Genomic DNA, 22,056 nt, shown 5'->3' with positions numbered 1-22,056 from the left:
TTTTGCAGAGGATCGAAGCGAGAATGATTTGCGACGGCGCGAATCGCAGCGCTTTCCGATACCTCAGTATTTTCTTCATCATTGGTAGACACTGATGACGGCGGCGACGACGGTGGTGGTGACGAAGACATCACTACACGCGCGCGCCCAGCAGACGAAAGGACAGCTGAAACTCGCGTCACCGTTTCGGGTGGAAACGCAATCAGATGTGGCCCTTTCGAGGCGCGACCGGGGGAGGGGGGGGTGGCCGCGTGGCAGCGCTGCCGGCGCTGCAAAGTGGTGGGCTTTGCACCCTTTTACGGAGTGGGATATCACGGATATTTATTCTGTCCCCCCCCCCCTCCCCGCGGTGAATCGTTACTAGATAACTAGGCGTGGACGTAAAAAAACGCGACATGCGTAATGTCGATGTCACTGCTCCTTTAAGAAATAGTCTGCATTAGTTTAAGGGGACTGTTTACCGCTCAGAAGATTTTGTAGATTGTGGAGAAAATGAGAACATTTTTTGTTACATCGGCGGTGACGAGCATTTTGTCCAATAAAAAATTAATTATAATTTTAATTTCGTTCTGAAAGTCGTGAAAGTATGGTCGCTAGCGTCACACAACAGCGACGTGGTGCAGTCTAGTGGCAGGAGCAAAGACTCGCAGGTAGACTTATTTTGTTGAAAACAAATTTTATATATCATTTAAAATTGTATTTTATGCGCTTTTGGCAGCTTTCCTTTGCGGCCGAGAGTAATGTTGGCTTTTTGTAGCGTTAGCTACACTGGCCGAGGCGGAGCAATTTCGCGTGGCAGTCCGAGAGCTGTGCTGCGCATGCGTGAGGAGCAGTGGCGTCACACGCCGCAGAGCTGGCGCACAGGAGCCGCCGCCGCCCCGCGCGCCTCGCCGGTCTGCGCATTCCAGAGGAGTGACGTCATAGCCATGGCAGGCGCATTGGCGCCGGCGCGCACCCAGCTGTCCGCCTCCGTTGCGCAGTGGCCGTCTGACGCTGCAGGGGAGCCGCTTGATTGAACAGCCGCCCGAGTAGCAGGGGTAAAACCACAAAAAAAGTTATTGTATGAACATGGTGACTATTATTCTGTTTCTGCAGAATAATAGTTGTATTACCCAATATTCTTGCAGTTGCCAGAAAGCCGTTGTTCCTCTATAGCGTTGTGGTCTACTTTCCGTGACCAAGTACTAAACGCAGTTGAAGGTCTTTTACCAAGCAAAATACTAATGGAGAGAACCAAACAAAAACCTTGCTTCAAAGGTAACATTCGTACGTTAATTAGAAAGCCAAGAAGTTCGTACAAAATATTTTCCAACAACAGTACAGCGTCTAATGAACAAGAACTGAGGAATGCAAACCTGATGCTCAAATCAGCAGTAAAAACAAGGAAGGATTCATTTTTTTTGCCCAGCTGAGTGATGGGTTAAAGGAGAACCTCAAAGAGTTCTGGAATCATGTAAAAGAAAGTAGGAAAGACGACATGAACATTCCTGCTTTGACTGTGGAGAGAGAGAGAGATAAACATTTTAATGAAGCTTGAGATGTTTGCCTGGCTGTTCGCCTGACATGCTACACCAGGTGCGGGGAGTAATACTCTATACACTGATGAAGAAAAAGCTGAAGCTTTCAACAACTATTTCCAGTCAGTCTTTTACTCAAAGTACGCCTGTTGACATGATAGCACTTCCAGTCACCCAGCCTTCAATGAAATACGTAGACATTGATGTGAATGGTATTGATTCCCTGTTACGGCAGATTGATACATCGAAAGCATTTCGACCTGACGGTTTATCGCAGTTTGTTCTTAAATATTGTGATGACATCATTGCACAGTACTTATGCGTCATATATGAAACTACACCTAATACTGGAATTGTTCCACATGACTAGAAAGATGGGAACATCATCGCGGTTCATAAATAAGGTGACAAAATTGGTCGTTGAGAATGCTCGTTGAAAATTACAGACCCATCTCGCTAACAGCAATTTGTTGTAAGTTATTTGAACATGTCATATACAGTGAAATAGTTAAATAGCTTGAGTCAATCGACTTCTTCGCACCATCTCAGCATGGTTTCAAAAATGGACGTTCATGAATAACAGAGCATGTTGAATTTCAATATTACATTTCACATTCCTTAGACAGTAACTCTCAAGTAGATGCAGTGTTTCTTGAATATCCGTAAAACTTTCGATGCCGTTCCGTACAACCTGTTAGAATTTGCAATGCCTTCTGTAAACATAAACCTTAAGGTTATTAGCTGGATAAAAGGCTAGTTAAGCGGTCGCCAACAAAGCGTAGTACATAACAGGTCAAAATCTTCCGCGGTAACCGTTACGTGTGGTGTGCTACAAGGGAGCGTATTAGGACTATTGCTGTTCTTAACTTACATTTATAGCATAGTTGATGGTGATGGATCAAATTATCCGCAGATGATTGCGTTAGTGTTTAGGGAAATAAATCGCGCAAGGATGCCGAAACTTTGCCGCATGACTTGTGCAGAATATCAGAATGGTGTCAAAACTGGAAAATGAGTCTAAACGTCAGGAATAGTTGTTGCATATCATTAACAAGCCGTATTCATTAAGTAGAAACAAGTTGCAACATCAACAATTCAATAATTAGCAATGAGTCCCGTTATAAGTATTTGGGTGTCTATTTGTCCGACAATTTTAAGTGGATTAAGCACATAAAAATGACCGCGGAGACAAAGGCAGGTAGAATGGTGTATTTCATACGCAAGAATTTTAAGCAAGCTTCACAGAGCGCGAAACAAACTCTCTACTTTATGTATGTAATATCTGTTCTAGATTATGCTTGCGTAATCTGGTATCATCAGCAATGCTTTATTGGCAGGCTGGAGAAAGCTCAAAATCAAGCAGCCAGACTTGTGAGTAACCACTATAATTTATTTGCAAGTGCTAAAGAAATAAAACAAGCTTTGGGATGGGAGCCACTAATGGTAATGAGACAGAAGCTGCGGCTTCAATATGTTCATAGTATTTATTACAATAGAAGTGCCATTAATGCCGATGAATATATGTTTGTGCCAACGTACGTCTCAATTCGATGAGATAATTCACGAAAAATATTAGAATACCCGTACAAAACACACACTTTTGGTAGTTCCTTTTTTGTAAAAACAATACAGGAATGGAACCGCCTCCCAGACAATATTGTGAACGAAACTAATAGTGAACTTTTTTTCCTCCCTGTAAAAATGCCCACATTATTAAGGTATTGAAAATGGTATTACACCTCGAAGCATTCTGATGTTTAAAATGTATAGTATGATTGTGATGCTGTTTTATTATAATTTGTGCAATGCAATGTAATTCGAGCGATGTAGATGAAGTGTAAATAAATAAATAAATTACCTAATGGGAGTGGGAATGAGCTCTTGCAGCACCAAAAGTCTCTGTTTCACTGAAACTGCCGAATAGCTCTCTGCCAGCACTCGTTAGAGTCATGACGCAGTACTTCACTTCTCCGCTCCCAGATGACGACACTACGTCTGCCAGCCAAGAGCGCTGTGTTACGTATCAGGCGCGTTTGTGAAGCTCCGCACATGTGCGTCGGTAGCGTAGTCTGCAGAGCGCCCGTCACCTATCGTCGCGGACCGGGAAATCGTGGTTTCGTCTCCCAGGTAATCAAAGTCAACGAAGCATATTCTTCCGGTTTTTCTTTTTCATCTGTTCGTGTACATTTTAGTGACGTCCCTTTCGTGACGGAAATGACGTGAGTGAAATCTTAGTGGACACCGGCGTAAAACACTTTTGTGTTAATAAAATTGGAGCGGGGATATTAACAGTGAGGAGAACTGGAGTTGGCGTATAACCAGTGAAGTCCTCCAAGGTCAACACCTAGCCGTCCGGAGATCTCACGCCATCGGCAAAGCCTTTAGCCCACCGGTGCTTACGGGGGCGGAGCCACCGACTTAGCCAGGGGGCTTTGCCCTTGGGCCGTAGTTTCTCTGGACCATAATAAAGTTCTTGCCATGCCATGCCATAATAATTACGTTTCCAGAATACTGCAAACTACACCTCTTATTGAAATAAAACACTTCGCAAGTGGGCACAGGCCCAAAAACAAAAGGCGGCCGGCAACGCTACCTGGCAATTGTTGCAGGAGCTCTCCATGACGCCATGAAACTCAAATCTGCTCTAGCCCAGTTATTTAATCTATAAAAATGAATCCAATTATGTCCTAATGAAGTGAGATGCTAACCATCACAACTTTCGTGAACCTTGACGGAACAAACACGACAGAAATACGAAAACATACTTTGAAATTTGTGACCTAGTAGTGGCGCACCGCTGTTGATTTTGCGGAGCGATATATCAGGTAATAAACGCACTTGAGAAAGGTACCTTTGAATTTCTAGTTAATGCAGTTTTTCTCTTCAGTATTCATTTGTTGTGGAGAACACGATTATTTGCTAATAATTACTGGTGTCGTTATTGAATTCACAGGATCTCAGACTTCTCTATCAGCCACAAGATGCCACACATCTGCTTTAAATACGCTATTGCTCAAACATTTCATCAGAAACATCGGAAAATAGGCTTCATTTTATGCATAACACTACTAAACGGGCTTAGACGAGTACTCAGAAATCCATTAAATCTCTCTTTAATGGGCTCTTTTCATTTTGTCTGCACATCAACTGTACTATTCAGGGTGCCACAGCTAACTCTAGCCAGACTTCAAAAATATACTCACGCACCATATGACGACGCGACCAAATGCATGTTACTCACTATTGCATGGAGTAAGACACACTATATTTTGTTCTGCCTAATTGCTTAATTAGGCAAGAATAATTACTGAACTTTTGAAGCAACGTAGCTGGCCAAGACATTTCAATGAGAAAGTTCTAAATCTGTTTCCAAAAAGTACGATAAGGCAATTTCTAACTTTCTGTCTTTTAAATATGAGTGTTTTTCTGCTTACTAGACATGTCCGCGAAATACAAGAAACTGCTTGTCGAAACGTCGGCTTCATCACCACCCCGTTTACGAACTTTTTATATCTCAAGCTTCCACCTTCATCTCACTCCTGCCTTTTAACAAAATACCACGCGACATGTCAACTTGCGCAGGAAACAGCCAGGTCACTTGTTGGCCTGGCAACGCTGACCTTCCGGAAGCGTTCAGGAAAGAAGGCAACCGCCGAGGCGGAGGGAACGCTCCCGTCTGGAAAGAGGGAGAGAGCCCCGCGGTGCCGGAGAATGCTCTCGTGTTACAATGCTGTCGCTCAAAGAACACGACAGCTCGCTGAGGATCAAGTAAGCAGTGGCGTGACAGCGGCGCTCTGAGCGCGTCGCTTGCTCGGAAGCCCATTCTGCAGTGCCCGACCGCTCGACCGCCACTTTGACCGCTGCGTCAAGCATTCGCTTCGGTTCAGTGCTCAGAGCGATGCGCTACGTAGGTGGGATTCTTGCGGCTTCCCGTTTGCAACTTGTAGGACTTCGGTGGACCGAGCGATTTTATTTAGTCGTGTATGGCAATATCAGTGTCGCAAGTGGCCATGTCACCGATGTCCGTTTCCACGGTGTTAGATGATATACTAGATGGCGTACTCAAGGCGCATTGTATACGATTCTGTACGAATACACTACATAGGCTTTAACTCAGGACAACGGGCGTTGTCACAGTACTTCTTTCTTCATTTTCTTTTCTTACGGAATTGCATAACAGAGGAGCTCCTCTTTGTTCCTAGCTCAGAGCACTCGCGTTAATGCAAGCGGCGGGAAGCTCTTGTGTGGTGAGAGGACGTGGTGGAATCTGCAAGCCTCGTTTGCACCGAAAACAGACGCTGACGCGCCGCGTGACTCAGCAGCCGCAATAGTAGTGGCATCGAGTGGTGCGTGAAAAGAGTTTGCCTCCTTCGTCTAAGGGGAAATCAGAGACAGTGACGAATGAGGAAGCCACGCTCAGCTGCTTTTTCCTAGATAGGCATGTCTGGAGCCGCCAAGGATTGGAGGGATGATGCCGAAGCCCAAGAGTCGGTGACGTTGCAGTAATAGTGGATACGGAGCACCTCAAATAGCTAGTTGTAGTCAATACGCAACTTTGCTTCCTGGTGCATGATGCTGCTGCAATATAGACTGCACTAAAAATAGCCGATGGCTTCTGTACTACCGAATGTACAATGTGCGCCAAGCTCGACGCGCGTTTTAACGCCGAAGATTAGGTGCCTCATGAAGCCCGAAAAGTGACCGTCGGCAGCGTCAACGATGTCGGTGTCCACACGAATGGTCCGAAATTCACGTGATTACGGATGGCGCCATGATTCCATCATCTGTGATTCCGTCATCATAACGTGATCACAAAAGATGAAGAAGGTGGCTTTTGCGTTCGTGTTAGGAGAATACCTCACGACAGTGTGACCTGCTTTGGTTATGCATTGAGGCTAATAAATTTACAGAGGTGTGTATATACGTACATATCTTGATGGTTATTTTTATTTATTCATATCTTCTATTTTGGTGGTAAAGGTTTCGAAGGAATCCAGCCAGTCTCGGCAACAGAAGTTCGTCGCGTGGCTCGAGGCACACGAAAAACGCGAATACGGCGTGGTCCAACAATCGAGGGACGACGCTCAATGCAGGAACGGGCTCTAAAGAGGTGCTATATAAAAGATGTAAAGTTAATATTGGTGTCAGTGCTTATATAGATAGCTTTGACGCTCTAGCCTCCATTAAAATAAAATCAGGACACGTAACTTAAACGTACACGCAATTATCATAGGAGGACCCCGAATGTGAAAATACACTTATGAACATGCAGCTTTGCGAATATAGCGGCGGTATTGTTGCTAACAGGCAGATGGTTTCCTTTGAGTGATATTTTCGCAATTGAGCGATGCATACCTTACGATATGGATCTGGAGCCTTATTTACAGATAAGGATTTTCATGTCCCAAATACAATATTAAAGTTTCAACATTCATGTAAATGGCTTACAAATATCGAATTTCTTGCGTTCTCGACTCCGTCAACTGACTGCTTTCCAGACCACCGAAGCCCGCGCACGCGTGCCTAGTGCAGGTAATTAAAATAAAGTGGCATAATACTACAGCTGCAAGCATCGACAAATAGAAACTTCATTACATCGGAAGTAGAAACTTTATTACACTTCATTTTTCTTGCTCGACAGAACAGAACTGTGGATTGAATTTCAGGTTTGGCAACACAGTACAGGCAGACTCAAAGCCTCCCACTTCAAAACGTACTTCTTTTTGCTGCCCGCCTCCGATGATACGTGCTGCTTCTTTGTGACGTGCCTAATACAATAAACGACTGGCAGTCACCAAGAAATTATGTTTCCTGAAAATCAAAATATGTCTTTCCTACTGGCTGTCGTTGTTTTAAGTGCTGTCATCCACGATTTGTTTCCCAATGTACTTGGATATTTAATTAATGGGGTCCCACTTTCGATAAGCTGTTCTATTTATAAATACTATAAAAAATGAAAACTGGCAAGAGATACTCATCTACTCCAATAGTAGCGTTTTACGGAACAGGTTGGGGACTTGTCACTGCCATATTATGACTAGGCGACAGTTGACCAAGTATGTTCGATACATGGCATTACACGATGCAAAGCAAGAACTCTAGTGGCTTTCACGGGCACTGAAGTTTTGTTTAACCAACACCTGTCACTTCGAAGGTGCACACAACTCGTCCCGAAAACCTGTCAGCGTCGAAAGTGAAACATGTCGCCTTTGATTCTTTGAGCAAACTCTCCACTTTATCCCGGAAGCCACACTGCTACGACATCTCAAAATGAATGTGGCATCCCGCGTCTGGACTGCGGACCCTTGTATCTGGACGCTGACTCATGGGCGGCAGTGGCCTTGCGTGTATGGACGGTTGTTTGGAACTCTACCCGCGTTTGTTCTTGTGTTTCTGCATTTCTCACAACACCGTGTCAAAGTGGGAAGGACGCGAAGAAAAATTACCTTCTTTCACCCAACATTCCACTTCGGTCGTGAGCCTAAATTGTCTATTATTTCCAGACGTTTCATCTTTCGCGCGCTTACGGTCGACTTTCTCGAGGTCACACTGCTGGAGCCAAGGTTCACTTTCTCCCCGCTCCCTACACGATCAACCGGTTGGTCAAACTTTCTTCTCCGTTCTTTCAATGCTTACATTTGTTATGTGCGTGCACATACAGCCATAGCCTGACTCACAAAAGGTCCGTACCTACTACGCGTGTGCTACGTGGCGTGTGCGTCCACCCTGTGGAGGAACGCGGCGAGTTGGTGCTGCCGTCTCGATTAGCGCTCTTGCGCAACCGAATAACTGCGCCCAAAATTAACGTCCTGGGGAAAGAGGGACAAAATGGAAGAACGTCATGAGGATGAAGAGCAAAAGTGCAAGAGAGGGTCGATGTGTCCCGTCCTCATACCTATGTTTGGATATATATGGTCGGCAATGGCGAAGCAAGGTGCCATATCTGAAGCCAGCTTTTTCCCTCCCCGCCAACCTATATGTAACAAAAAAGGCAACAACTTGTGTGCCCTCCCTGGAGGTGAAAATGTTTGAGGCCCGTGAGCTTAGATTTAGGTGCACGTTAAAGAACTCCAGGTGGTCAAAATTTCCGGAGCTCTCCGTTACGGCGTCCCTCATAATCATATGGTGGTTCTGGGATGTTAAATCCCAGATATTAAATAAAAAATGTGTGCCCTGCTCACTTCCCCTCGCTTCGACGTCACAAAAGTGAGTTGGGATTTCCCTGCTCCTGTACGTCTTGCTGTATGCGTAATGTCTCTAAAGGAGCAAACCAGTGCTGCTGGGCCGAATGCGGTGGGCTCCCCGACCTTGTACCACGATGGAGCCGTAAGGTGAGAAAAAAAAGGCAGAACTTATACGAACGCAGCGAGTGGAAGACCGCCCCAGAGACAAATCACCGTTTGCTTAGTCACCGCTCTGTCATTCATTCCGCCAGCAATCACCTAATATAAAAGCGCTGCAGTGAATTTCCCGCCGTACAATGAAAGGGTTATTGAGTGAATCTGATTGGTATCTCGAGCTCAATACTTTCACGAAAGGGCGGTGTACATTTAATTTACAGCTAAAGAGTTCAAAAGTAGATTTGAAACTGGAAGCACCTTTCTGAGGTAACGTCGCGAGGACTGCTGAAAAAGTGCAGATGGTGGCAAAACTACTCTACAGCAAAGTCAACTAATGAAATAGCACTGTGATGCCACCAGTCCTGCTGTTTATCTTCGTGACGTTATGTAAGTGAAGTTGCTTCAAATTGATTGCGTTTAGAGGACCGGAGTGTACGTGCTAGGCTTGATGTGGAAAGTTTCTTCATTTTTATGTAGCAGATGTGAGTAGTGGGGCTGGCCCAATTTGTGTGGCAGGTAATCGCTAAGAGCTGTTTAGCACATACACGCTAGAGTTATTGTCGACAGCTTCCTTGTTTTCAGTGGACCGGAGGTGTTTCATCTATCTTATTTATCATTGTTCCCGGTTATTTCAAATATGGTTTGATTTTACAGCGAAAACTTTATGAGATCACAACAACGGCCATTTTTGGCGCTGTAGTTGTCCGCCGCTGCCGTCGTCGGTGTCCGTAACCGCTATCGTGCGAAATAAGAGAAATATCCAGGATGAAACGGGGTTCGAACCTGGGTCCTCGGCATGAGAGCCCCGTATTCTACCCAAGAGCCATGTCGGTGCTTGAAACTCCGTGGCAAAAGGACCCTAGTAACCACAATAACATATGTATATTATAGCGGGGTAGAAGAACAAAACCAAATCCAGGCGTCACACATTGTCAATTGCGCAATGAGTAGGTCGTTGAATGCTTCCAACCCATTACAAAGGGCTCAGCCGTAATTCGTCATTGTCATCAGGCACAACATCAACAAAGTGAACATTACCTTACAGATGTGTAGCGGGCACAGAGAAGGAATTCTGCTCCGTGGTAGCGTGTACCTCGCTTAGGCTACGCAAAAAAGACAAATAATCGTGTAGTGGGCGGTTCCCAACTTCACAAAATTATGATTTCTGCTGCGAGTGCGCTGCGCTTACCACGCAGGCCTGGCGTTTTTTTTGTCTGTTCACCACAATGTTCTATCCCTGAATAAACTAGAATGCACAAAAAACAAAGTGTAGTGTATATTTTGCACAGCAACTTTCGCAACTAACTACGAGTAGAAGTGGTTCCGCTCGAGCTGCTGAAACTGTCTTTAAATGGCACGGAATCTGTGTTTCTAAGTGATGCCTTTTCGTGTTGCGTACACGCTTTGACATCGCCCGTATCTCGAGCGCGCGGTAAATAAACAAAGCAAAGACGCCTGTTTTCTGAGTCATCCTATCTTAGCTGAGCTTTGTAATTTAGAAGCGAATCCCGGGAAGCCAATGTATGAAGATAAAGTGAGCACAAAGAAAACTATGTTGCGGGGAGAAATACAGTAGTAAAATTACATAAAAAAAGGGCCAGAATCCTGACAATAAAAGACCACAGGAGCTCAAACAAAGAGAACTGGATGCCGTACACCACCGACGGAATAAACGTTTTCAGTTTCCGAACCTTCACTCACCGGCTGCATAGGTCTAGTTGAGGCACTAAGCACAAATAGAGAGAATGAGAACTCGGGGTGCATTGAAAAAAACAAAAAAACAAAACATGGGTGATCCCTGCGTTATAGGAATCAGTATAAAGGAAAAGGGCGATGACGCCGAAAATCGCTTTTCACAGAGGGGTCCTTCGGAGGTGAGGGATCTGCGTCCCATTGTCGGCCGCGGCTCATCGGAACGCGCGCACACGCGCCGATCCATTCAGAGCCATGGTGGCGGCGCCCCGCACGCTTCTACTGCCACACTCCCCCTCCCCCACCCCTTTTCTATAGGCAGAAGGTTGACCCCCTGCGGAAGAGATGCGGGGGACGGGAGAGGGGCGCGTTTATGGTTTTCCCCTCCTCAACACGTGAAGTGCAGCAACTCCCCAACGAGCAACAGGCTCGACTCCGGTCTCCCCTTATAATGGGCACGCGCGCACCGTGCATCATGACGTCATCTCTGCGTGATTCCCAACACTTGGGAGTCTTTCTTTACATCACCTTTAAATAATCGCCACCTGGTTCCCTCGATTTTGTCCCTACGTTCCTTTTTTTTCCCTACACAATCCTCAATCCACCTTGGCTTAGGTATGCATTCTCGCTTTTGTGATTCGTTCCTCCGCTTTACGACAGTTACAGTGCAAATAAGAGCGCGCATTCCATCGCTATTTTATTTAAGAGGTTCTCTCTTTGTGCAGCCGATACCATGAATTGGCTTAAGCAACGCTGTTGTCTCATGAAAGACAAGTGTCTGCACAGTCCCATGAATTCAGCAAACAGAGTTTTGGGGTGTCCTGCACAACTCTTGCTGACCAAGTATATATATATATATAAACGACAAAATGAAGTGTATATATATATATATATATATATATATATATATATATATATATATATATATATATATATATATATATATATATATATATATATATATATATATATATATTTGACTTCTCAAAATCTGTTTATTTGTCGACGTTTCGATCGGAGACCGATCTTCATCAGGATGAAATTTACCAGGCTTCGATGCGCGTTTATATCATCGTTCTCCGAGCCGAGAGAGAGAGAAAAAGGTTAAGAAAAAGTACATACAGAAAAAAAAGGAGGAGAGAGAGAAGTAAGAAACCTGACGAAAAAGAGTCGCGAATACGCTTGTGCACATACCTTGACTGACAAAGAACAACACGTGTTTCTTGAAAAAAAAAAAATGTCGTCAACACCCCACGTGCACATACTTTGGCCTACGAAACACACGTGTTTCCTGAAAAAAGAAAACAAAAGAAAGAAAACAAAAACTGTGATTAGACGTGAAGTGATTAGACTGTGATTAGAAGTGATTAAACTGTGATTAGACAAAAAGTGATTAGACGGAACTAAGGAGGTAAATTTGTGTTTTTATTGAACTCATTTTGAGGGCCTGAACGGAGCGCATTGGAAGTTTTTCAGGTTCTTTTGAGAGCTTTTAAAGCCTCCTTTTGAAGGTAAAGTTGGTGTTTTTATGTAACCCATTTTGGGGCCTTGAACAGAGCGCATTGAGAGTTTTTCTGCTTCTTTTGGGAGCTGTTAAAGCCTCCTTTTATACGAGGCCCTAGAGCGGTCGCGAAATGAAGAAAAAAAGTATATTTTAGGCACTACATTACGTTTACAGGCCAATTTCCGCTACTATTCATCACTAGGACATAATAGAAAGTGGACATCAAAGTAGTTTTGCACAGCCATGACATTTGCATACAAGTACGCGCGACACAGGAATCGAACTCGTGACCACACGCACTTAAAGCAAGCACTATAACAATTACACCACAGCGCCACCACTTGCAAACTTGCTTTTTTCGTGGGCTTATATATGTAGCAATGTATGTACAAAGCGGCTGGTAACCCGTCGGCACAACTTCGAACTTCTGTTCTTGTACCATCGGCGTGTGTTTGCTCTTGCGGAAGGTCAATACATAATTTGTGGGGCGTCATGCAGGCCGAGCCGATCGACGTGAACACCCTCGGCTCCGAATTCTCCGGTTCACCGCGTCGTGCCGCTATAAAAATTATAAACGTGTGCCCTCTTCGCTCGCGCTAAATTCGTGAATACCAGCGTGACAAAGGTATCTTCAGATGAGCGAACGTATGTGCATTCCATGAGCGTATGCTGTGGAGCAATTTTCGTTATTTCTGCATCCGCGAACTGCGCGCGTACAGATGCGGCAGCGTGTTATGAGCGGTTCGAAGACCGCCTGCGTTCTCATATGAAAGTTACACACGCAGATGTCCGACTTAGAAGAACATTGTAACGCGCCTACATTAAGTGCATTTAATGCGCGCGTACTGCCGCGAGCTGCACGCAGGGGCAGCAGCACGCTCTGAGCAGCTGAACAAAAATCTGTTTCCACAATTAGCGCTTATTCGCAATGCACTCCTTAGCGCGGACCGCCTGCGTTCGCATATGAAAATTACACACGCAGAAAATACCAGAGTTACAAGGACATTGTAACGCGCCTACATCAAGTGCGTTGAATGCGCGCGTACAGCCGTGTATGCACGCAGCTAGGGGCAGCAGCGCCTTCTGAGCAGCTGAACGCTTATCTATTTCCGCAATTAGCGCTTATTCGCAATGCACGCTTTAGCACGGCCTTCAGTGATTCTCTATAACGCATATTCAGTATTTATTTGCTTTCATACTCGGATACTACCTACATTTCTTACTAATTAGCTTTTATTGGTAAGCATCACGCCACCGCATTAAAGAGAATGCCTAACGCGTGCCCCAAGGTCAAGGACAACCTCCCCAGTTTACCAGTGACAGGTCTCCCACAAGACAAAAAAAGTTAATGTACTTGCACTTCTCTCTTGTGAACGTCCATGTGTACTTGGCCCTCCCCTCAGACAGATGATGCAGTACCCATTAAAAAAAGCATTACCCTCTTCCTCAATGGAACAGCTGTTCTTGAGAAAATATGGTTCTGTTGAATTAGTTCACCACAACAGCAGAGAGGCTGGCTTGTTTGCAATTCAGAATGTCACAATCGTAAGACAGAAACACGAGGACTGTAGCAAATATGCAGAAAACTGGAAAAACTATCATATGTGCACTCCCTCGTCCACCTGAACACTACGTTAAACTTTATTTATACAACAGCAACCTTCAATTATGCTGCTATTGATAAAAGATCACCCAATCTACGTTAGAACACAGTGATGACTTTCTGTCTAACTTTCTGTTGCCTATCTTCTACAATGTGTCATAATCTGTGAATCATCTGTTCAATGTGTTTGGTAATAAAACACAAGCAGTAACATTGAGCAGGCAGTGTTTCAGCAATTTGTTTTGCAGGCACAAATTCATTTCTTCAATTTGCATGCACGACAAGTAGTCATACTGCAATTGATACGAGAACCACTGGTTGCAACATTTTATTGGAATCAAAACAGCAGCAGTTCTCGTGTCAATGTAAGGATATAGGTATATATTTCCATCGTCGTGCACAGAACCTACTCCCAAAACTGAACACGTGGAACAACATATACAGTACAGCCTAAGCACTACACATAATTCACAGCAGTAAAGCAATAGGAAAGTAGGGTGTAAAATCTCATCATGATGCGCACTAACGTGTGCACTTCACCGTGCCTGTATGTAAGTACAATACAAAAAATAAGCTACCCTAGGAACTTGGTGTCAGCCTACACACGAAGGCAAATAATTAGTACAATAAGGCTAGCATCACTTTTTGAAATATGAAACCGTGTAGACAGGCTGTTTCACTTTTTTATTGCATTAGTTCGCCCTATGGCATCAAAACGTGTCGCACATGATTTTGGAGTTGAATTTCCTACAAAAAAGCCCAAAATAGACCTGTGGTGTTGACTGTAGGTCCACTTACCAAAGTGCATAAAAGCATTCAGCAATGCCCACAAAATTACAAGGTTGCCTTCATATGTTGCTGTACATATTTACTCACAGATACCTGGAAGCCATCGTAAATTTCTGGAAGTGTGCTTGGGAACTTGTCGGCATAATCACATGACTGCAATGTACCAATACTTCTAATATGCATAGCAAGTACAGCCATGCTTCAATGGTTTTATGCCAGCTAGCGACATCTGTAACTCAAAAGTTCATCCTTAATTCCTCACTTGGTGGCTTACGCATAATTACCACATTGAAAATAATCCAAGCACCATGGCTGCAACATCAACTTGCAATTAGGCAATCACAGGCACTAAATAAAAAAATTCCTGTAAGTAGTGACTGGTCGCTTTGCACATTGGATCCTAGGACTTGATATGCCATGAGGATGAATAAAAATTGACCACACATATATAGAGACTGTGAAACAGTAAGGAGTTCAGTTTATAGGTAAGGAAAACGTGAAAACGAAATCAGAACACATAGCAACAAAGGGGACGGAGCGACACACTACTAACAACTGGAGTTGAACACGTGCTTGGTTTTTTTTAATCTTCCTGTGGTTTTGCCATCTTTCTGTGGTTTTGATGACACTTCAGTTACTAGTAGCGCATTGTCCTGTCTGCCCCCTTCATTCCTCTGTGGATCTGTAATTGTTTGGTCTTGTAATTTTTTCGTACTGTGTGTTTACATATTTCTGTGGTTTCGATTAAACTTCAGTTGCTAGTAGCGCGTCATCCTGTCCCCTTCATTTCTCTGTGCTGTGATTGTTTTGCATCCTCTTTAACTATGAATATACACCAACTCGCCCAACTGCCCCTGTTAAGACTTATGTTTGCTGAATAACACTGGGTCCACTCAGCGTCTTTTTAAACAATGCGAAATTTTCAAATGCACACGATATCAGAAAGGTTGCACGCAGTATTGCGCATAACACTCTGCATCAATACCAGTGTTGGCCTAAATGTGGTACGATGTGCAAGCTTATCAACATAGTGTAAAGTGAGGCACATCAGGGTGTTCCCACAATTATGGGCGTCGGCAGGGGTTTGCACAAAGGGCACCTGCCACCCTCAAGACACACCAGAACTTGACCCCACCCAAGCTACACCAATGCTTTCCTGCTAACCAGGCCGACACGTTACGCCGCCTTGCACCCCCAAGACAAAATCCTGCCGACACTCATGCCCACAATACACTTGTCTTGAACACAGACTGGTGGGCAAGCACCACTTCCTGCTTTGCCAGAAGTGTATTCCTGAAAATTACACAAAAAAGAAGTCCACTAAGGTTTCTGTATACATAAAAATTAATGTCTTACCGAAGATTCGGACTTGACTATCCTTATTGTAGGCATTTTGTCAAAACACGAAATAAATACAAAATTGAGATGCTGCTAAGTATTTCCTTGTGAGCGTTTCACTTGGTGTGCACAGGGCGAAAAACAAACGGATGTAAAAAAATGCGAAACACCACCAGAAGTGTACTCTTGCCATGTTTACCATTATGTGGGTAGTTTTTGATGTCAGTAAAGTTATCATTATAAGTACACTTTAACAGGGTTGTGAATGTTAGCAAGGTCTTGATTAACCGCACCTACTCTGTTTAGGAGTGAAGATTGGGCAACTTGGCACTGAACCATGGCAAAAATAAACAGCGCACTTCTAATTAGGATAAACTAAGGCCTCGGCACAATAACAGCACTTTAACCTTGTGAAATTGTGTCAACAGTCATGATACTATGTATTGACTTTGAAAACTATGGCAACATAATGCAAAACAGCGAATTAACGAGAGGGAATAACCAAGATGATTCAACAATCTGGTTCAACAGACTCAACAGCTGACTTATATCAATGCGATTAAATTAGCCTTGCACACCTCCTGATGGCTAAGAATATGCACATGTAACCCTGGCAAATTCCACTGTTGATACGTGACCAATGAAGTTGCATTCCTTCCATGCCGTTGAATGGCCGTTCCTTCTTTTGTTTTCACTGTTTTCTGATTTTCATTGTTTTCACTAGCGTAAATGTTCACCCTTTTTGATTTTGTCACTTTGCAGATGGCGTAGGTGTTTTGCCTTTGAATGTGCACGTTTCTTCTGCTTTGTCTTTCCTGTTTCTTTTTGTATGCGTGTATGTTTTGCCTTTGAAAAGTGCAAACGTTTCTGCTGCTCTGTCTCTCTTTTTGCTATACTGGGCCTTGTGCACTTCTCAAGCTACCATTGTCGCTTTTCACTTGATGCCCATTTCCTGTATTTTGCTGGAATAAACATTTATCCATTCATTCAATACCATAAAACGCATGTGCTTCACAATACACACTGCACTTAGCAGATGTCTGTCACATGATATGGCCGTCATTGTATAGCTTTAACATGATTTATTCGTTCTAGCTAAATGAATCCAAGCTAATGACATTAATGTATCTTGATATGCTATTTCACTGTTCCTTGATGCATACGTATGAAGGTACAGTGCTTATGTACCTTAATATGCTATTTCAGGAGACGGGCAGAGTGCGCAATGCAAAATTGTTGATAGAGAGAGAGAACAACTTTATTAAACGCCTGCAGAGATGATGAGGCTCCTTCCACGCAGGCAGGACGAGCCTTCATCGCGACGCGGCCATTACGTCAGTCTCGTGCGTTGTGCTCTTCGAGGCCTTGCTCCCCAGCTAATTTCGCGGGTCCGAGAGGGCCGCGGCCCCCTTCCTGGAAAACCGCCCCCCTTCTCCTCGGTTACGCTCGGTCGCTGCCTCTCTAGAGCTGCCGAGACCTGCTGGACGGCCTTGAGTTGTGTGTCTTGATCGTAGATCCTCGTTGCAGCCTCTAGCTGCGGCGGGATCGTCGTCTTCTCACTGGCTTCTCTCGAATTTACGCTACAGTCCCAAAGGATGTGAGCCGCGATAGCTCTCTCCTTCACGCACAGTCTACACACGTCACTGGCGTACACACTCGGACATACGTACTGAGCTAGCACCGGGGTGAGCAGGGACCCCGTCTGTAATTGTCTGTATAACACTGCCTCCTTCCGGGTAAGCCCCGGGTGAGGTGGCGGCATAGTCTGCCTGTTCAGTCTATACCATTTGACTATTTCGTTGAAGGTCGTCATCCTGTCCTTAGCACTGTACCGCGACCAACACTCCGAGTCGGCCGTGTTGGCAGCCGCGCGGTTGGTTAGTCCTCGCGCGGCCACATTGGCCATCTCGTTGTGGTTCGCGTTCCCGCGTTCCGACACATCACTGCCCACGTGGGCCGGAAACCACTTAATCACTGCAGCACTTTTGCGTCCGATGTCTTCGACCTTGCGCAGTATGCGCGCGACCTCACTACATACCATACCCTTGGCGTAGTTCTTCATTGCCGTTGTAGAGTCACACAGCACTGTAGTGCATTCGGGGTCGGAGACGGCCAAGGCGATGGTTACCTCCTCCGCACTGTGCGCTTCTCGAGTCCGGACGCTCGCTGCGGTCTTCGTTGCACCCGTCGATACTCCGACGACCACCGCCGCGTATGCGTCGCTGCTCCCTTGGTACTCTGCCGCGTCCACGTAGACGGCGCCTTATTCTCTGGCGTGGAGGTCCATGAGAGCCTTGGCCCTTGCCAACCTCCTCTCCTTGTTGTGCTCGGGGTTCATGTTCTTCGGGATCGGGCAGACCCTGAGTTTTCTGTTGATGCTATCCGGTATAGGTACGTCGTTCTGCTGCTTGCCTTCCCTCTGCTCGAGGCAAAGGTGCCGCAGTATCTGTCTCCCGGTTCTCGTTTCAGAGAGACGCTCGAGTTGCGCCGTTCTCTGTGCCTCGGCTATTTCGTCCAGCGTGTTGTGGACTCCCAGCGCCATGAATTTTTCGGTGCTCGTGCTCCCGAGAAGACCGAGTGCCGCCTTATACACCTTGCGTATGGTGGCGTCTATCTTGTTACGTTCACTCGGCCTCCAGTTGTGGAAGGCCGCCACGTACGTTATGTGGCTAACTGCAAAGGACTGAACGAACCTAGTCAGGCTCTCCTCCTTCATTCCCGCTCTTCTGTTGGACACCCTCTTGATGAGTCTCATTGCCGCGGCCGCTTTGCCCGCGAGCTTGTTCACTGTTTCACCATTGACTCGGTTTCGCTCGATGAGCAGCCCGAGCACTCGAATCCTCTCGACCTCCGGTATTACTTGTCCTCCCGCCATCTTGATCGTTATCTTGGGGCGCTCGTACTTGACTTCCATATGCTTTCTTTTCCTGCCCGCTCCTTTCGGTGGAATCACCAGCAGCTCTGACTTGGCCGGAGAGCAGACGAGTCCAGACCCGTCCAGCTGCTCCTCGATGGCGTTGACCGCTTCTTGCAGTGTTGTCTCGATGTGTCCGTCGCTTCCTCCCGGTACCCAAAGCGTAACGTCGTCAGCGTAGATGGTGTGCGGGGCTCCCGTTACTCTTTCTAGCCGGTTGGCCACCCCGATCATCACGAGGTTGAAGAATTGCCGAGAAGTCTTTTCACTTCTTGACAATCTGTGCTTCGGTGGGTTCTCACAGTTGCATGGTGGGAGAAAGATGTCCAGGGTAGTTGACTGCATCCAAGAGAGATGCTGCAAAATGAGAGCGCACGGTCTTGTCGCATGTCAATGTGCGCAAATTGACACGATGCCGAAGGATTAAAACAAACAAATGAAGTTGGAGAAAAGATTAAATCGAAAACAAAGTTGTCCTTTATGCACATTCCATCATGTGACAATGTGATAACCGTGGCCTTTTGCTCTAATGTATATACCCTGAAAGCATCATGCCTCATTCATGCTTTATCGCAGGCAAGAAAATTATATCGTGCAAACAACTTTATCAGGGCGCACTCGTGGGTCGAATGACGGGTCGTATGAAGCATGAGTGATATTCACAGAAGTTCCAAAACAGTTCCGTAACAAATGCGAAGCATTTGTTAAACACTTCTGCGACTCTGAACGAATCTATCTACCTGTCTATCTAGCCGCCTACGACACATAGCTCGTGTGGTTGTTTCGTTAATGGGATGTATGCCAAAATTCGTGTGGCATGACACGACTGCATGAAGAACATGAATGATGGGTCTTAACTTGAAAATCATGATATGCATTTCATTAACGACATGATTTACACGTCACTCCCTTGGTTCTCTTGTGACTGTTTCGTTACCTTGATATTTCCTAAAATAGGTATGGCGTCACAAGCGTGTATGACGCACATAAACGACAGTTTCTAACGTCCAAATCATGACACGCTTGTCATGTATGGCGTTATTTTGACAACATGGTCTCGGGGGCGCTAGTGGCCGTTTCGCCTGCTTCATATACACCAAAATTAGTATTGTGCAGTGTGACTGTACGTCCAACGTAAATGACAGCTCGCAACATGAAAATAATGACATGCATATGATGTACACACGCCACGCTCATGGTGCGCTCGCGGCCGGTTCGCTAGCTTGACATACACCAAAATTGATATAGCGTGACGTGATTGTGCGACGAACATAAATGACATATAGTAACATGAAAATAACGACATGTATGTCATTCACGGCATGGAGCCTGGTGCACTCGCGTCCGGTTCTCTAACTTGATATCATACCAAGATTGGTATAGCGTGACATGACTGTATGACGTACATAAATGACAGCTGGTAACATGGAAACAATGGATGACATGCGTGCAATGTACGGTATGGGTCACATGCCACGCTCACGGTGCGCTGGAGGGCATTTCGCAAGCTTCACATGCCGATTTTCCTTTCTTTTTTTTTTGCTTTTCATTGCACTTTTCAAGCGACGCAATGTGCAGAAGGTCATCTACAGGGAAAGATCGTTCGAAGATTTTGAATGTTGATGAACAGCCCGACTTTTATCATTTAAACAGACGGAGGCACGTGCCGGTTAAGGAGAGCTGCTACGTTTTTTCTTATATAAATGGGCAGCCACGAATGCTTTAGATGCATGAAGATGACTGGGTAGTTCGGCTACTGCATCCTGCTTTTTTCCTGCTATTTTCACAATAAAAAGCTCATTTTTTTGCGGTAAGATAAACAAACCTCAGATCCTAAAGCAGTGCGACAATCTCGATCGAAGCAGCGAGTACACCATGCCGACTTTCGCATAGTATGAGTGATACTGAAGTGAGCGATGCAGGTTTCATGATCGCGGCTATCGATTTCGTGAGCTCCTTAGATGATAAGCTACCAGTGGTCGAATCGAAAGAGTTAAGCAGCAAAGGGCAGTGGGGCAAATGCAGATGTCTGCTGAGTCTGGAAGCTGACACGACTGCTGAGCGGCACGCGTGTTGTCGGCTATGCACGTGTACTCTTCGACAGATGTGCCTACACTTCTGGTGAAATAGCGAGTGTCGTCTGTGACACAAATTAAGTGTGGTGAAACGGTGCGGTGAAATTCTTGTTTTAATAATTGCAATCACTTTGATATACGTATCAGGGTGTTTTACATAACCCTACTTGTTGGGGAATCCAACACTCCACGTATTGTGGTTTCGTGCCCTCCGCTCTTGCGAGGCATTCACTATCGACAGTAAAGTTGCCCTCAGACAATAAGACTATTTCGCCAATCCTTATCTGCGCTGTAGAGGAGAGCACACACAGGGCAGTGATTGGCTCACATGCCTACGCAACAGAAAAAAAAGAAACTAAATAAAAGGTACCGTCCACTATACCTTCAATACTATGAGACGCCGGACAGAAGGGGTCACCAGCATTAGGGAAGATAAGGAAGACGAATGGCCCCGTTGCAGCTATTGCGGCTGATCGAAGGCCGTAAAAGAAATGGGAGCCAGGTCTATACGTGTAACAGGGGCTCCTCAGGCGTTGATACGTTGTGGTGGCCCTAGAATCACTAATGAAATTCCTCAGGGTGCCGACAAAAAGCCACCAATCGAATTTAGGAAGGAGATAAGTGGCCTGTAAGTGAACACAGCATTTGGCCCCGCGGGAATACCACTAGTGGCACCTACCCTTCGTCTAGACGAGATGCACGTGGCCTGATCGATTTCGTCCCTTCAGCACGAGATACTCCTACTCGTCGATCACGTTACAGTGATATGCTGGCGGATCGTGGACAGTTTGGATCAGTTACACCCGCAAGTGCACCTCGTGTAGTGAACTTTCATTTGCGGCGACATAAATACTCTGCCTGCTATAGCATAGTTTTGAGAACCCCGTGGACTACCCAGCCAAACAACGCCTCAGTCATAAGGAAAATCAATTCCGAACGTTTTATCTTTTCGCCGCACACAGAGTCTGAAACTAAACCTTTCGTTTCTGTGTCATGTCAGGTGAGCTACTGGTTCAACCGAGCGAAAATTAAGCTTGAGGTGTATAAAAGGTAAAACAAAACGACCTTACCCGTACATGTCGTGGATAGATGATGTTTTTTTTTCAGACTGTATCGAAACGTCCCGACGAGTTAAAAAAATCTGATAAATACATCTCACTAGCTTTCATACGTTCATGATATAACCACGTCACTTTAAAGGCCTGGAGAGAGATTTTATTACGCCAGGACAAAATATTTCCAGAAAGCCTTAGTAGAAAGTGTTCTCTTCTTACACTTATTTAT

At 45.2% G+C, this 22,056-nt stretch overlaps 1 pseudogene; it reads right to left on the bottom strand.

The window, feature by feature from the left end:
* Positions 1-17,159: 17,159 nt before the first annotated feature.
* On the bottom strand, positions 17,160-21,850 carry LOC119391616 (uncharacterized; annotated as a pseudogene).
* Positions 21,851-22,056: the final 206 nt, after the last annotated feature.

Source organism: Rhipicephalus sanguineus, chromosome 4 (genome assembly GCF_013339695.2).
Source record: "Rhipicephalus sanguineus isolate Rsan-2018 chromosome 4, BIME_Rsan_1.4, whole genome shotgun sequence".
Taxonomy (NCBI): Eukaryota; Metazoa; Arthropoda; class Arachnida; order Ixodida; family Ixodidae; genus Rhipicephalus; species Rhipicephalus sanguineus.
This window is presented reverse-complemented; position numbering and strand designations above follow the sequence as displayed.